Raw genomic sequence first — 8,458 nt, 5'->3', positions numbered from 1 at the left:
AAATGTTCGGAAATCTCAATAAAGAAGTACAAGGACAATAATTACGTGAACTTGAGCCACTATTCTGTGGTGTGATTTGTATTCTGTGTTTAATCGTGCCTAGATAATGGGGGATAGTATGATAAAAATGGTAATCTAATACCGCTAATTGTTAAGGAATTCGTTGGAGGCTTGAAGAGGATGCTTGAATTCCGATAGAAGCAAAACGCAGTGATTGGTAATGTTTTTTCTAGCTCATAATATACTTCATGTCTGAATGCGAAATGTCAACATATCATTTAATGGGCTGGAAACCCGTCAACTTTCGCTTGGCTTCATTGCTATATATCAGACAAGAATTAAAATAGTAGGCCGATGGGGATTGATGATGTTACTGTCAAAGAACCAATTCAAGAATCAATTCAACCTAATAGTTTAAGTTGTTAGGTGAGGTCTCAGGATATGATTTATATTATTCTCTAACACACCCCCTCAAGTGAAAGCCCTTTGGGCTTGAAACTTGCACAGACCCACTTTACTTTGTGCTTAATTTTTATCAAATAAATGATGATGGTGAGATTCGAACTCGTGATCGCTTGGTCATCAAGGCTCTGATACCATGTCAAATAACCAATTCAACCTAATAGCTTAAGCTGTTAGGTGAGGTCCCATAATATGATTTATATTATTCTCTAACAGTTACGAGAAAATACAATCTAAAATCTTTTGAGTTTGAAATTTATATATATACCCGCATTATATCGTATTATTAATTAATTTTAATTAGAAAAAGAAATAAGTATAATAAGATTCAAACTATTAATTAATTTTAATTACAAGAAAAAATAAGATGGTGAGATTAAAATTTGTAATCATTTAATCACTAAAATTTTGATATCATATCAAAAAAATATCTCAACTAAAAAGATTAAGTTTTTATATAAGGTTAGAAAATAATGTTTCTAGATAGCCTATTTGCTTCAGGGGCTCCTTCTTTTTTTGTTTTGCTTTGGAAAGGTTTTGCACCTCCTAAAATTGATGTGTTTATATGGCTCCTGCTTAATGGTAGTACTCTCAGCAATAGGGTTTTTTTAGCTTGGGGGGGGGGGATTGTTAATTATGAGGATGCTCTTTTTCCTTTTTATTGTGAGGAGATTGGATTGGTAATCATCTATTTCATCACTGTACTATTACGTGGAATTTTTAGGGTAGATTCATGCATTGGTTCGGGTGTTTATGTTGTCTATCTAGGGATCCTAAACAAAATCTTCAAGAATGGTACATGTCGGTGAGAGGCAATTTTCAGTGTCAGGATATTATTCTTCTATGCAAAGGCTTTTATTGATCTATCTAGTTAGTTCGCAATCGACTTATCTTCGAGTCCAAGGTCTATAATTGGGATGTGATTTTTGATCTTACCTTTCAATGTTTGGCCTTTTGGTTGAAATTCTCAATTAGAAACTTTAGTTACACAGGTTCTGATCAGATTATAATTGGGATGATTGCCATCTTTTAATTTCATTTTTCGATTATTTTCCTTCAACTACATCATTACACTCCTTACATCAATTTTCATTGGAGAGCATTGTTTACCATCTTATTCATAAGTAAAGTTATAGACTTCGGTTTTAAGTGTGGCTTGACTCCTTGGAAAGGTAAGACATGGTTCTACAACTCTATTGAAGAATAGAAAGCCCAGTTCTGCCCTTAAGACCCTTGAAATTATCCATTATAGCACTCAACACAATTTGTCATGTACGAGACAGTTTGACACTTCTTCCACTTTCAGTCGTTATCTAGAGTTCTATAACTCCAAATTAAGTGCGGTCAGTTTTTTTTGAAAGATAACATCCATTACCTATAACCTTTATTAAGAAACCAATATTAAATTTATCATTTGGGTGCCCTAACCTTAGCTAAAAGTTGGGTGACCAAACTATTCAGTCCCAATACATGGATTGGACAACCAATATCTCACTTTTCCTACTATTAACTTGTTTTTACATTAATATCCTATGGTTTATATAGCCATTTGCATGCACAATACATTTTGCATGCAAATGGAAAAATGACATTAACAACAATGGGTTGAACCTATTTCAGCCAAGCCCAGATGACTAGGTCGAGTCCAACCCAAAAAAAGAGAGAGAAAGGTTGTTGAGCCGCCAGTCGACCCAACCCGACTGAGTCGGGCTGGACCTTTTTCATCCAAGCCCAGATGACTGAGCTGGGTCTAATCCAATATATATTTCATAATAAAATAAAATAATATTAAAATATTTTTTAAAAAAAATAGAGAAAATTTCAAGAATTCCAAAGGGCATTTGAAAAATATATATGGGCCTCTCGCATGTTTTTCCAACTATTTTGCATAATATCAGGCTTTAGACTTACATTATAAAATACCCAGTTTTCTCTTAAATGTTTCTTTATAAACAAATTTGAAAATTCAAAAAAAAATCAAATTAATTTCCTCTTTCCAAAAAAATACAAAAAAAAAAAAAAACTATTTTGTGTTTGTGCATACGACCAAATCCTAAAAGTTTTTCATGCATATTTTCTAAAGAGAGATAGAAATCATTTTTATCATGATTTAAAAAATACAAAATGGATATCATAATCGGTTTATGATTATCTATTAGGGTTTGATCAAAATACAAAATATCTCATTATAATTAGTTTGTCATTCAGATTGCTATGACTTAGCTATATCCAAGAAATAAATAAGTTTGGCCTTTAGAATGGTCAAGATTTAATTCGATAAGGTAGAGACTTCCTCATGAAGGGAGATCTACATTGAACCTTAAACAAGACCAATGAACAAAAATGCGACTTAGAATAACAATCAAATAACAATGCAGCTTACCTTAGTGAGGGTGCGCTGGGCATGATACGTCTTTCCCTTGCACAACCAGTCCCTTACCCGGACTCTCGCAGACCATTAGGTTTTCTAGCGACCATAATACTAGGTGGCGACTCCTGAATCTTATAATAATAATTTTATGATTAAATCCAAAACCTCTTTCCAACACACTTTGGAGACATATTTGCCAATCGACGCCGTGCACGCCACGACAATAGGCTTCTTGTGTTTGCTGTTTCTCTTTCTCCAACCTGGCGTGGCATTGTTTTGACTTTCTCCACAAGAGAAAGCATAGCCATTCGACTTAAGTCAAGCATTGGGTTCAAGGTAGGTGATGATAGTAACATTTGGTCTTGGATTGATTCTTGGCTAGGTACTCCAGCTCCTCTTCATAATTTATTTCCTAGACTATTTAATCTTTCTCAGCAGCAATTAGTTGGCCATGCAAATGTGTATAGCCCGATTGATAATTCGGTGAGCTTGACTTGGAGTCTGAGGTCTCGTGAGCTTTGTATGCGGGAAATTTTAATTGTAGAGGTGGAGCGTGGTTTAGTTTTTTCTGGAGGTGAAGATAGTAAGGCATGGAAATTTGATAGTTCCAACCCTTATTCAGTGTTGCAAATTTCTAGATAGCGTGTCTGCTTCAGGGGCTCCTTCTTTATTTGTTTTGCTTTGGAAAGGTTTTGCACCTCCTAAAATTGATGTGTACATATGGCTCCTGCTTAATGGTAGTCTCAACGCTAGGGGTGTTTTTAGCTGTGAGGGGGATTGTTAATTATGAGGATGCTCGTTTTCCTTTTTATTGTGAGGAGATTGGGACTAGTAATCAATTATTTCATCACTGTACTATTACGTGGAATTTTTAGGGTAGATTCATGCATTTGTTCGGTGTTTAAGTTGTCCATCTAGGGACCCAAAACAAAATCTTCAAGAATGGTACAGGTCAGTGAGAGGCAATTTTCAGTGTCAGGATATTATTCTTCTATGCAAAGGCTTTTATTGATCTATCTAGTTAGTTCGCAATCGACTTATCTTCGAGTCCAAGGTCTATAATTGGGATGTGATTTTTGATCTTACCTTTCAATGTTTGGCCTTTTGGTTGAAATTCTCAATTAGAAACTTTAGTTACACAGGTTCTGATCAGATTATAATTGGGATGATTGCCATCTTTTAATTTCATTTTTCGATTATTTTCCTTCAACTACATCATTACACTCCTTACATCAATTTTCATTGGAGAGCATTGTTTACCATCTTATTCATAAGTAAAGTTATAGACTTCGGTTTTAAGTGTGGCTTGACTCCTTGGAAAGGTAAGACATGGTTCTACAACTCTATTGAAGAATAGAAAGCCCAGTTCTGCCCTTAAGACCCTTGAAATTATCCATTATAGCACTCAACACAATTTGTCATGTACGAGACAGTTTGACACTTCTTCCACTTTCAGTCGTTATCTAGAGTTCTATAACTCCAAATTAAGTGCGGTCAGTTTTTTTTGAAAGATAACATCCATTACCTATAACCTTTATTAAGAAACCAATATTAAATTTATCATTTGGGTGCCCTAACCTTAGCTAAAAGTTGGGTGACCAAACTATTCAGTCCCAATACATGGATTGGACAACCAATATCTCACTTTTCCTACTATTAACTTGTTTTTACATTAATATCCTATGGTTTATATAGCCATTTGCATGCACAATACATTTTGCATGCAAATGGAAAAATGACATTAACAACAATGGGTTGAACCTATTTCAGCCAAGCCCAGATGACTAGGTCGAGTCCAACCCAAAAAAAGAGAGAGAAAGGTTGTTGAGCCGCCAGTCGACCCAACCCGACTGAGTCGGGCTGGACCTTTTTCATCCAAGCCCAGATGACTGAGCTGGGTCTAATCCAATATATATTTCATAATAAAATAAAATAATATTAAAATATTTTTTAAAAAAAATAGAGAAAATTTCAAGAATTCCAAAGGGCATTTGAAAAATATATATGGGCCTCTCGCATGTTTTTCCAACTATTTTGCATAATATCAGGCTTTAGACTTACATTATAAAATACCCAGTTTTCTCTTAAATGTTTCTTTATAAACAAATTTGAAAATTCAAAAAAAAATCAAATTAATTTCCTCTTTCCAAAAAAATACAAAAAAAAAAAAAACTATTTTGTGTTTGTGCATACGACCAAATCCTAAAAGTTTTTCATGCATATTTTCTAAAGAGAGATAGAAATCATTTTTATCATGATTTAAAAAATACAAAATGGATATCATAATCGGTTTATGATTATCTATTAGGGTTTGATCAAAATACAAAATATCTCATTATAATTAGTTTGTCATTCAGATTGCTATGACTTAGCTATATCCAAGAAATAAATAAGTTTGGCCTTTAGAATGGTCAAGATTTAATTCGATAAGGTAGAGACTTCCTCATGAAGGGAGATCTACATTGAACCTTAAACAAGACCAATGAACAAAAATGCGACTTAGAATAACAATCAAATAACAATGCAGCTTACCTTAGTGAGGGTGCGCTGGGCATGATACGTCTTTCCCTTGCACAACCAGTCCCTTACCCGGACTCTCGCAGACCATTAGGTTTTCTAGCGACCATAATACTAGGTGGCGACTCCTGAATCTTATAATAATAATTTTATGATTAAATCCAAAACCTCTTTCCAACACACTTTGGAGACATATTTGCCAATCGACGCCGTGCACGCCACGACAATAGGCTTCTTGTGTTTGCTGTTTCTCTTTCTCCAACCTGGCGTGGCATTGTTTTGACTTTCTCCACAAGAGAAAGCATAGCCATTCGACTTAAGTCAAGCATTGGGTTCAAGGTAGGTGATGATAGTAACATTTGGTCTTGGATTGATTCTTGGCTAGGTACTCCAGCTCCTCTTCATAATTTATTTCCTAGACTATTTAATCTTTCTCAGCAGCAATTAGTTGGCCATGCAAATGTGTATAGCCCGATTGATAATTCGGTGAGCTTGACTTGGAGTCTGAGGTCTCGTGAGCTTTGTATGCGGGAAATTTTAATTGTAGAGGTGGAGCGTGGTTTAGTTTTTTCTGGAGGTGAAGATAGTAAGGCATGGAAATTTGATAGTTCCAACCCTTATTCAGTGTTGCAAATTTCTAGATAGCCTGTCTGCTTCAGGGGCTCCTTCTTTATTTGTTTTGCTTTGGAAAGGTTTTGCACCTCCTAAAATTGATGTGTACATATGGCTCCTGCTTAATGGTAGTCTCAACGCTAGGGGTGTTTTTAGCTGTGAGGGGGATTGTTAATTATGAGGATGCTCGTTTTCCTTTTTATTGTGAGGAGATTGGGACTAGTAATCAATTATTTCATCACTGTACTATTACGTGGAATTTTTAGGGTAGATTCATGCATTTGTTCGGTGTTTAAGTTGTCCATCTAGGGACCCAAAACAAAATCTTCAAGAATGGTACAGGTCAGTGAGAGGCAATTTTCAGTGTCAGGATATTATTCTTCTATGCAAAGGCTTTTATTGATCTATCTAGTTAGTTCGCAATCGACTTATCTTCGAGTCCAAGGTCTATAATTGGGATGTGATTTTTGATCTTAACTTTCAACGTTTGGCCTTTTTGTTGAAATTCTTAGTTAGAAACTTTAGTTACACAGGTTCTGATCAGATTAGAAGTCTTGAATGTATCTTGAACTAGACTAATTAGTTTGATTTTCATTTTTTTGCTCCTTCTTTTAAATACTTATGTTGTAAGTTTTTATTCCTTCGGTCACTATCTTCTTAATGGTGCTCTTTTAATTCAATTCTACTCGATTACTATAAAGAAATAAATTAAAGATACACCTATATATTTTATACAGCTCCTATTTATAATCCTCGTATATGGAGCAATGCATGGTAGCAGAATTACAGGTTTCCTACTGACAACCTTTCAACTAAAAAAAAGAAAAAAGGTCTATAAGCATCTTGCAAATGTTCGGAAATCTCAATAAAGAAGTACAAGGACAATAATTACGTGAACTTGAGCCACTATTCTGTGGTGTGATTTGTATTCTGTGTTTAATCGTGCCTAGATAATGGGGGATAGTATGATAAAAATGGTAATCTAATACCGCTAATTGTTAAGGAATTCGTTGGAGGCTTGAAGAGGATGCTTGAATTCCGATAGAAGCAAAACGCAGTGATTGGTAATGTTTTTTCTAGCTCATAATATACTTCATGTCTGAATGCGAAATGTCAACATATCATTTAATGGGCTGGAAACCCGTCAACTTTCGCTTGGCTTCATTGCTATATATCAGACAAGAATTAAAATAGTAGGCCGATGGGGATTGATGATGTTACTGTCAAAGAACCAATTCAAGAACCAATTCAACCTAATAGTTTAAGTTGTTAGGTGAGGTCTCAGGATATGATTTATATTATTCTCTAACACACCCCCTCAAGTGAAAGCCCTTTGGGCTTGAAACTTGCACAGACCCACTTTACTTTGTGCTTAATTTTTATCAAATAAATGATGATGGTGAGATTCGAACTCGTGATCGCTTGGTCATCAAGGCTCTGATACCATGTCAAATAACCAATTCAACCTAATAGCTTAAGCTGTTAGGTGAGGTCCCATAATATGATTTATATTATTCTCTAACAGTTACGAGAAAATACAATCTAAAATCTTTTGAGTTTGAAATTTATATATATACCCGCATTATATCGTATTATTAATTAATTTTAATTAGAAAAAGAAATAAGTATAATAAGATTCAAACTATTAATTAATTTTAATTACAAGAAAAAATAAGATGGTGAGATTAAAATTTGTAATCATTTAATCACTAAAATTTTGATATCATATCAAAAAAATATCTCAACTAAAAAGATTAAGTTTTTATATAACGTTAGAAAATAATGTTTCTAGATAGCCTATTTGCTTCAGGGGCTCCTTCTTTTTTTGTTTTGCTTTGGAAAGGTTTTGCACCTCCTAAAATTGATGTGTTTATATGGCTCTTGCTTAATGGTAGTACTCTCAGCAATAGGGTTTTTTTAGCTTGGGGGGGGGGGATTGTTAATTATGATAATTATGAGGATGCTCTTTTTCCTTTTTATTGTGAGGAGATTGGATTGGTAATCATCTATTTCATCACTGTACTATTACGTGGAATTTTTAGGGTAGATTCATGCATTGGTTCGGGTGTTTATGTTGTCTATCTAGGGATCCTAAACAAAATCTTCAAGAATGGTACATGTCGGTGAGAGGCAATTTTCAGTGTCAGGATATTATTCTTCTATGCAAAGGCTTTTATTGATCTATCTAGTTAGTTCGCAATCGACTTATCTTCGAGTCCAAGGTCTATAATTGGGATGTGATTTTTGATCTTACCTTTCAATGTTTGGCCTTTTGGTTGAAATTCTCAATTAGAAACTTTAGTTACACAGGTTCTGATCAGATTATAATTGGGATGATTGCCATCTTTTAATTTCATTTTTCGATTATTTTCCTTCAACTACATCATTACACTCCTTACATCAATTTTCATTGGAGAGCATTGTTTACCATCTTATTCATAAGTAAAGTTATAGACTTCGGTTTTAAGTGTGGCTTGACTCCTTGGAAAGGTAAGA

This window comes from Populus trichocarpa, chromosome 1 (genome assembly GCF_000002775.5).
Source record: "Populus trichocarpa isolate Nisqually-1 chromosome 1, P.trichocarpa_v4.1, whole genome shotgun sequence".
Classification (NCBI taxonomy): domain Eukaryota; kingdom Viridiplantae; phylum Streptophyta; class Magnoliopsida; order Malpighiales; family Salicaceae; genus Populus; species Populus trichocarpa.
The sequence above is the reverse complement of the archived record's forward strand: the minus strand, read 5'-3'. Positions refer to the sequence as shown.